The 10,163-nt window shown below is 35.1% G+C and overlaps 1 protein-coding gene across 2 annotated transcripts in view; it reads left to right on the top strand.

Annotated features, from left to right (window-relative positions):
* The first annotated feature begins 379 nt into the window (after nucleotides 1-379).
* Nucleotides 380-10,163, top strand: part of ITPRID2 (ITPR interacting domain containing 2) — a 99,185-nt gene continuing 89,401 nt past the window's right edge. For both annotated transcript variants that reach the window (XM_044932767.2, XM_006071943.4), the window contains exon 1: nucleotides 380-476. The gene's annotated coding sequence lies outside the window, so the exon portion shown is untranslated. The remainder of the gene's footprint in view (nucleotides 477-10,163) is intronic.

Genomic DNA, 10,163 nt, shown 5'->3' with positions numbered 1-10,163 from the left:
TCTTTCAGCTTTTCACTGTTTTTGCAACAACGAATCCAACTCTTTAGGACTGAGGTTTTAAGTAAATAATATGCAACAGGGAAGTGAAACAGGTAGGTCAATAAAAATTCTTAGGAAAGGGTTAGGCGCATCGAATGGGCAGTCAATTAATTAAAAATGCTTTTCAAAATGAACAAACTGCCCTGACTTTCTTGGTGAGCTATTACCAAGGTTCTTTTGAGTTCTTAGAGCATTTTCTTTACTCTGTTTAACAACAAACGTGGGCCAATTGCTCTGAGTTAATTGAAAAGGATTGTTTCCTAGTTGCCAAGAAACGGCGCTTTCTTACATTGTGCAGGCCATTATGTGCACAGATCAAGCTTCCTGATTTTTCTTTCAGGGTTTAAGAATATTGGCTGCTGTGATTTAGTCGTCCCTTGAGGAGAGGAGGCAAGTCAAGAAGGATTTCAGGGTGTTGTTCCATTTCAATTTACCAGGTAAGATTTGGATTTATTTGAAAGTGCTATCCTCTCCCTCATGCTTAACTTTTCCTAAATCACTTAAATGCTTTTATGAGTGAATGAGTGAATATGAAATGATGATTTTACTTGGGATCGTTTTCAAGTAAAAGCATGCTAAAATGATTTTTCTTCCAGATGAAGGTTCTGAGGAAAAAGATTTTTTTTAAGAGGTAGCCCTAATAATAGAGGTCTGTGAGACAGGCTCTAGAGTTCATTTCTCATTGATTTCCAAATAGTGGATACATGTAAATGGAGAAGTGAGTGTATTTAGGGTCGAAATTTCTAAAATAATTGTTATGAAAGCAAATATCATTATTTCTATTTGGAGAAAAGATTTCAAATCTGACTGTTTCCAGCTGAGACATGGACTTTATATTTGTGAACTTCAAAAGGAACACTTGTTGATCTTATGTATCAAGTACATAACAAGTAACTTGGTTACTTGTCTCTCTTTTTAAAAAAATCTCTATCTTATCTGTTTTCTGTTGGCTATTTTCCTTATGAGTATGTCGACAAAATAGGGGTCCTTGTACTCATTGTGAGTACATGGACCAAATGTGATACAAACAAAAAATTCACTCTTATTTCTCAGGAAGGAAAATAGCATTTCTTGATTTAAAGTTAGCTGCTCCCAGGCAATGTAACGCTTACCTTGGGTAATAATTTGGGGTAAGTGCTTGACAAGGACTCTGTATTGAGTTTGTTAGGCCAAATTACCTTCTCACTCTTAAAGAGTTCATACTTTCACAAGCCTGCAGGTTGAACTCTGCAACCCTGTGAACTTAAACTTACAGCATCACACAGTTTACATAGACTATATGTTGAAAACAAGCTTTGTCAAATTTGCAGAGGATCCTAGCTGAGTGCTGTTATTGATTCTCTCTTTCAAAGTCATGCTTTGCCTCCTCTTCTCCATGGCTCTGGGTTTCCTAGGGATATATTTCTTTTACAAGGAAGATCATCATCATGGATACAAGTCAGGTCAAATGTTTGTTGTCTCATTAAGTAAGTTTCCATTTGTTCAGAGTTTGAAGACACCTGAGTATAAAGATGACCTGTGCAATAAGGACCCTCACTGATGCTGGAAAGAAAGCAATGCAGCATGCCTTTACCTGATAATATGATTTGGGTTTTCCAGCAGTGAACCAATACTCTGGTTAGGAAACTATTATGTGAAATAATATGAATCATTATCATGAAGTGATGATTGAATATGACATGCAAACCATCCATTTATTTTTAGCTTGTCAAATTGGAATCTCCTTTCTAGAATTTCTATACTTTTTAAAGTAAAGCAATAAATCACAGTATTATCAGTTATCACAAATTCATTACACTGTATATTTTAATTTATGTAGTTGTAAAATTAAGCAGCCCATTTAGATAAGTGCATGGCTATAGTTATGTACACTTGGTGTGACTTAGTACCATTTTTGAAACAGTGTACTTCTTCCCAGGTAAGATGTAAATTTAAAATTTTCATTCTAGCTTACATTTCTTTTTTCATCTTGTTAAAAAGCTCTCTTTGGCCTGAAAATATACTTTTGATATTATTAGTACTATGGTGCTTAATGTACTTCCCCAGTGGCTCAGCGGTGAAGAGCCTGCCTGCAATGCAGGAGACAAGGTTTGATCCCTGGGTCAAGAAGATCTCCTGGAGGAAGGCATAGCAACCCACTCCACTATTCTTGCCTGAAAAATCACATGGACAGCGGAGCTTTGTGGTCTAAAGTACATGGGATCACAAAGAGTTGAACACGACTGAAGCAGCTAAGACATGGTGCTTAAAATATCTATGCTAGTAAAGTTTTTGCCTAGTCATTTTGTATTTATTGGAGCAAGGTGACAGGTGAACATGTGGAATGGGTGGAGTAGAGCAGAACTCAGACTGATACAATATCTGATAGGCAGATTTTTTTTCTCATCTAGCACACCATTTCTTCTCTGTCAGTATAACCAAATGATTGTGACATTAGTAAACTATTAAATATACTTAATAGTGTAACAATAAATCCTGTTTTTATTTGAGTGTTATTTTTTAAACTAAACAAATACTAACTGATACTGATTTGCTTCTTTGTGGATTAAGAATTTTACAAAAAGTATTCTCGAGATTAGTTGTTTGTCAGTTGCTTCATTTGCTATTATCTTCTCCCATTCTGAAGGCTGTCTTTTCACCTTGCTAATAGTTTCCTTTGATGTGCAGAAGCTTTTAAGGTTAATTAGGTCCCATTTGTTTATTTTTGCTTTTATTTCCAATATTCTGGGAGGTGGGTCATAGAGGATCCTGCTGTGATGTATGTCAGAGAGTGTTTTGCCTATGTTCTCCTCTAGGAGTTTTATGGTTTCTGGTCTTACGTTTAGATCTTTAATCCATTTTGAGTTTATTTTTGTGTATGGTGTTAGAAAGTGTTCTAGTTTCATTCTTTTACAAGTGGTTGACCAGAGTTCCCAGCACCACTTGTTAAAGAGATTGTCTTTAATCCATTGTATATTCTTGCCTCCTTTGTCAAAGATAAGGTGTCCATATGTGCGTGGATTTATCTCTGGGCTTTCTATTTTGTTCCATTGATCTATATTTCTGTCTTTGTGCCAGTACCATACTGTCTTGATAACTGTGGCTTTGTAGTAGAGCCTGAAGTCAGGTAGGTTGATTCCTCCAGTTCCATTCTTCTTTCTCAAGATCGCTTTTGCTATTCGAGGTTTTTTGTTTTTCCATACAAATTGTGAAATTATTTGTTCTAGCTCTGTGAAGAATGCTGTTGGTAGCTTGATAGGGATTGCATTGAATCTATAGATTGCTTTGGGTAGTATACTCATTTTCACTATATTGATTCTTCCAATCCACGAACATGGTATATTTCTCCATCTGTTAGTGTCCTCTTTGATTTCTTTCACCAGTGTTTTATAGTTTTCTATATATAGGTCTTTAGTTTCTTTAGGTAGATATATTCCTAAGTATTTTATTCTTTCCGTTGCAATGGTGAATGGAATTGTTTCCTTAATTTCTCTTTCTGTTTTCTCATTATTAGTGTATAGGAATGCAAGGGATTTCTGTGTGTTGATTTTATATCCTGCAACTTTACTATAGTCATTGATTAGTTCTAGTAATTTTCTGGTGGAGTCTTTAGGGTTTTCTATGTAGAGGATCATGTCATCTGCAATATACAAGCAACTCCTACAGCTCAACTCCAGAAAAATAAATGACCCAATCAAAAAATGGGCCAAAGAACTAAATAGACATTTCTCCAAAGAAGACATACAGATGGCTAACAAACACATGAAAAGATGCTCAACATCACTCATTATCAGAGAAATGCAAATCAAAACCACTATGAGGTACCATTTCACACCAGTCAGAATGGCTGTGATCCAAAAGTCTACAAGTAATAAATGCTGGAGAGGGTGTGGAGAAAAGGGAACCCTCTTACACTGTTGGTGGGAATGCAAACTAGTACAGCCACTATGGAGAACAGTGTGGAGATTCCTTAAAAAACTGGAAATAGACCTGCCTTATGATCCAGCAATTCCACTGCTGGGCATACACACTGAGGAAACCAGAAGGGAAAGAGACACGAGTACCCCAATGTTCATCGCAGCACTGTTTATAATAGCCAGGACATGGAAGCAACCTAGATGTCCATCAGCAGATGAATGGACAAGAAAGCAGTGGTACATATACACAATGGAGTATTACTCAGCCATTAAAAAGAATACATTTGAATCAGTTCTAATGAGGTGGATGAAACTGGAGCCTATTATACAGAGTGAAGTAAGCCAGAAAGAAAAACACCAATACAGTATACTAATGCATATATATGGAATTTAGAAAGATGGTAACAATAACCCTGTGTACGAGACAGCAAAAGAGACACTGATGTATAGAACAGTCTTATGGACTTGGTGGGAGAGGGAGAGGGTAGGAAGATTTGGGAGAATGGCATTGAAACATGTAAAATATCATGTATGAAATGAGTTGCCAGTCCAGGTTTGATGCACGATACTGGATGCTTGGGGCTGGTGCACTGGGACGACCCAGAGGGAGGGAATGGGGAGGGAGGAGGGAGGAGGGTTCAGAATGGGGAACACGTGTATACCTGTGGTGGATTCATTTTGATATTTGGCAAAACTAATACAGTTATGTAGTCTAAAAATAAAATTAAATTAAAAAAAAATAAAATAAAATCAAAAAAAAAAAATAAAAAAAAATAAAACTAGAAAAAAAAAAAAAAAAGAATTTTACAAAAAGTATGATGTCCTCCTAAGATGGGATGGGAATAAATCTATAAGATTTTTGTTCAACCTTAATTAAAGACAGACTGAATGGCACTGACAGTTTGCAGATCACAGTGGTTGAAATACCATAAGATGATAGACTTTGAAGGCCACTTATTGATTATTGAGTCTAATGACTTTGAACATTCATTTTGAGGAGTCCTGCTGCTGCTGCTGCTGCTAAGTCGTTTCAGTCGTGTTCGACTCTGTGCGACCCCATAGACGGCAGCCCACCAGGCTCCTAGAGATTCCCAAAAAGCATTATAACAAGGAGCCTTCTGAAGGTAGGGGGAATACTCATCTGGTGGAGTAGGGAAAACAAACTGAACTCTCAATCTGCCCATGCTTTTCAAGTCTGTCTGCAAGAACATAGATAGCCTAAGAATATTTCACAAACCCTTTGTGGAAATCAAAATTCACTGTATTTTTAGTATCACACTGATCTACAATTCAAGAAACCCAGTCAAGTAGGAGAGTAATTTGACATATACAGTGCAATCAAGGTTTTTGACAGTCAATTCTTCTATTACAGGCACTCAGTATGTCTTTGATCGTTCTAGAATCATTTCAGGGATCCTTACTAAGTAGCTTAGCAATTTTTTTACACCACCTATTTTAAATTATTTTTATAAAAATCTGGATTGTTTACTTTATGGTACAACTTTTAAAACAATTTCAAATGTTTCTAAAAACATTATTGTGCCTTTGATAATTTCCCCTACTCTTGTGATATGAAATTTACCAAATTTTAGAAATCACAATAATGTATAAAGGAATAAAGTACTTTCTTTCTCTCTTACCTAAAAATGGTCTGTAATATTAGAAGATTATTTGTCTGAATGGAGAAGACTATGCAAAATATTTTCATAATGTTAATGGTCCTATTGTTTATCTATACACAATGAGCACCAAAGTTTATCTTGCTGTGATAAGCCACAGGAGATGTTCCTTTCTTTTATTCTTAGTATAGTTTTTTAAACTGGCATTTTAAATTTCTCAGCTGCAGTGATGTGATTTTTGAATCACTCTTATAAATTCCTTTTTCCATGTTTGCTTATAAATATAAGTATTTCTAAAACCTGAGAATATTGTCTCTCTTCTTTCCTTCAGAGCAGTTGTTCTCAATTTGGCAATATCTGAAGATATTTTTTGGTTTCCCAAGAAAGGAGGTGTGGCATTCCCTACATTTAGTGGGTAGAGATCAGGGAAGCTGCTAAACATCTCATTACATACAGGACAATCCCTACTGCAAAGAAGTATCAGATTCCAAATGTCAATAATGCTGAGACTGAGAAACGTGGCTTTTCAGGCTTCACAAATCTTATCCTGGCTAAATATATGATTATGGGTTAGAGTTGTTTTCTAAAATCTGAAATCTCATGTGCCTTCATTCCTTTTATTTATAATATTGGCCTCTAGGATCATACCTAATTTTTAATTGAACTTTTTGGAAACTGCTTATTATCTGCTAATCTGCTTTTTGGAATCTGATTATTACAAAATAAATATGACAATGGTCACATTATCTTTAAACTCATGTCATGTCATATTACTAAATAGTGCTGTGTCCAAGTGACTTGTACAATATTTCCCTCGTTGTGAATGAGGGAATAAAGAATAAAGAAGACTCATTAAAGCAAGACAATAATATAATATCATCTGCTTAATTGTTGTGCTCCTGATTTCATGTCTGAAGTTACTTTTCAATAGCCATTCATTCATTCTGTAGATATTTACTGAGCACCTATCATGTTCCAAAAACACTTTTTGTTGAAAATTCAGTGGTAAGTAAGATAAAAATCATATTTTTGCTGTGATTACATTCTAGTGGAAATCAGAAGATCGAAAATCTCCCTTTCTTCAACCACGTTGCAAAAGTCTGTTCATACATTTTTTTCATGTAAACCCTCTGTTTCTTTGGAATTGCCAAGAACCTTTTTACTAATTTTTGAATTTCACTTTCTGGCAGATGTCTCTTGATGTGCATTCTAGAGAAGACTGACTTTTGAAGTAAATTTTGAATGAAGGAAAATATAGTTTGATGAGTTGAAATAATGTTAGTAAGAGAAGTCAATATGGCATTTAGGAAAAAAAGACATAAAAGTAAGGATGGAAAGTTGTGAGTGGAAAGAAGCCAACTGTGCCTGAAATTTATTTTATTCGCTATGCCAAGAAAAAAGGGAAAGGGAAATAAAAGAAAGGGAAAAGAAAAGAAGAAAAAAGTTCCAGGGTAACTGTATCCCAGAGTAATTCATTTCCTTGTGAGGATATTTTTATCCCTGAGGAATTCTTCAGAATTTCTTACCAATGTCATAGTTTATTCCTTAGTAGCCACTGATGAAATTATTGGTTTCTTCTTTAGAGAGGGAATGAGAAGTATAAATGAAGAAAGGTATTAATAATTTTAATAATCTAATCTAGATATTTCTTTTGATTTTACTTTGTAGCTTCTTTCCTTTTCAAATGCTTTTTTTCTCAGTGTATGCATAATTGTTTTCCTAGTACATATAGGAGTTAAAAGTTCTGCTAATATATTAATAAGTGAAAAAAGAGATTTGATACTCTAAAATTCTCACTTTTTAAACCTATCAATCAGTTTCAAGTAATCATTTAGCTTGTGAAGTTTCTGTTTACCAAAAGCTATGATTCTCATTTTCTTCCACTCGTCTGTTTAAAAATAAATTGAGATCATACCCAAGTCAGAGATTATTAGTGTAAAAATTCCAAAGAAACCATATAAATGCGGCTACAAAAATGTTTAACAATTATGTGAGTATGTTTTCTAGAGTTTACTGAAAATGAGAGCAATTCTAATACTATGCCTTTATCATTGGTTTTCTAGCAATGAATTTGAAAAGAATATATTTTTTAAATTTTTATGTTAAAAGTCGTAGTGGTACTGACAGATTACAGTGAAATTGCCTATGTTGTGTGAGCGAAAAAAGGAGGAATCTTTTCATCTTTGTTCAGGACCCAACTTTGTCATCGATTAAGGCACTGAATTGGGCAAGAATCTAGACTGTCTCAATATAAACTCAGTAAAAACACTTATCTTATAGTGTCATTCAGAGAAGGCAATGGCACCCCACTCCAGTACTCTTGCCTGGAAAATCCCATGGGCGGAGGAGTCTGGTAGGCTGCAGTCCATGGGGTCGCGAAGAGTCAGACACGACTGAGCGACTTCATTTTCACTTTTCACTTTCATGCATTGGAGAAGGAAATGGCAACCCACTCCAGTGTTCTTGCCTGGAGAATCCCAGGGACGGGGAAGCCTGATGGGCTGCCGTCTATGGGGTCACACAGAGTCGGATACTACTGATGCGACTTAGCAGCAGCAGCAGCATAGTGTCATTATGGAAACTAAATGAGATATTACAATTTAGTACTTATCAAAGAGAAATTAAGTGGTAATATGATGTTCCCCTTTCTTTATAACTCCTAGACTATCATAATTCATTTCATAGAAAAGATTGTAAAGGGAACTTAATGATCATCTAGTTTGTTACACATCTGATTCTTAAATTGTTTATGTTTCCCTGGTCACTAGTCTATGTTTTATTACTCTAATAAAGTAAGAGTTACCCTCTGAGACAACAGACATTTATAAATATTAATATTGAAACATTTTCACTTTTATAGGTCAAGCAGCCCAATCAAAATTGGCAAATTTCATATGTTCCAACCTAATACATATAATATAAAAAGCAAATCTTTTTTCCCAAAATACAGTTTTCTATGATAAAGTCTGACTTAAAAATGCTAGAATGTAAATATAGTTTTATAAACTGCTTTTTAAAAAAATTATTAAAAGACACTACTAAAAATATAATTCAATCCTTAAGAACTTTGAGCCAGGACTGACAGGCTAGTCCATGGGCCAAATTCAGCCTGTCCTGTGGTTTTGTGCAGCCCATGCGGTAAGAATTGTTTTTACATTTTTAAACAGTTGAAAAAAAATTCAAAGAAAGATAATACTTTGTGACATATGAAAATTAAATGAAATTCAAATGTCAGGGTCCATAAATAAAGTTTTCTTGGAACAACCCATGCTCACTCATTTACATATTGTCTTAGGCTGCTATTGTTCTGCAAAGACACAGTCGAATATTTGCAATATAGGTGTTATGGCTTAAAAAGCATCCAATATTTATTATCTGGCCCTTTACAGAAAAAAGTTAGACTATCCCTGTCTTAGAGTCCAGCTGTCTACATTCAAATTCAATTTTCACTCCTTGGCTCTGTGATTTAGATAAGTTATTTAATCTTTGTGAGCCTTGGTTTCCACATTTTAAAATAGCCATCCTTACAGCACTTACGTCATAGGATAATTACTAGTACTTAGTACATCATAAGTATTCTCAAAATGTTAGTACATTATTAATATTCTTCCAGGTGAAAAACTATAAATGATTGAGGGGAAAAAAAAAACAAACAATCTATAGAAACTTGAAAAGCACAGATAGATGACAATTGTTGCATCACTGTATCAGATATAGCTAATGTAGCCACAGAAATGATTTTAATATTTACATCTCACTCATACCACATGGACCATTTCAAGTTAAAAATATTTTAAGTTTCTAAATTTGCAAATGCTAAGCTGCAAAGTAGGGGCTGTTTTCTCCCTGGGACAATGAACATCTGCTGAAACAATTTGTCCAACAGAACATTTGCCTCTGCTGGCCTTTTTTTTTTTTTTTTTTTAAGAAATGGAAAAAGGATCATTGTTTAACTTAAATCCTTCTCAGCTTCTAGACCAAGAAACAATTTCTCTCAGGACTAGATGTTTCTAGGATTTGGAAAAGTAAAGGGGCCTCAGTTTCCCCATCCCCTCATTTTCAAATAAGGGTAAGCAGAATTTTACTTCAAGTACTATATTCATGCTTCCTTCTTGTTTAAAAGACCACAGGCTTTTCTAGATGATTTAAGATTTCTGTAGTGGATTGAGCTCCACAGCACTTTCTAGTCTGAGAGAGACTCGGGGGTGGGGTAGTGGTTATCACACAGCAGAAAAGAGGTCAAGCTTTAAATGAGAAAGGTTTTTAAGAAGTAGCTCAGATCTATTACTTTCCGTATGCACAGTTAGAGAGGTCTGAGAGAAAGATGATCCAAAATCTTGGAAATAAATAAAATGCTCCTAAAGCTAAAATCCAATAGCATCCCAGAGATAATGGATGGTTAGGTAGAACTGCTGATAAACTTCAGGTCTAAGGTGTAACAGTCAGCTTACCTCTCCAGCTTCTCTGCATTTGTTCTCCCAGGGAAGGCGGAAGAGCGGAAGCTTCAAGCACTCAGCTTTATAACGCATACTTAAGCAGGCAGTGAACAATAACTATTAGAGTTCTCTAGGTAAACCAGGTTGAATTAAAGATGCTTCTTTTGTTACTC

The sequence above is a fragment of the Bubalus bubalis genome, chromosome 2 (genome assembly GCF_019923935.1).
Source record: "Bubalus bubalis isolate 160015118507 breed Murrah chromosome 2, NDDB_SH_1, whole genome shotgun sequence".
Lineage (NCBI taxonomy): Eukaryota > Metazoa > Chordata > Mammalia > Artiodactyla > Bovidae > Bubalus > Bubalus bubalis.
This window is presented reverse-complemented; position numbering and strand designations above follow the sequence as displayed.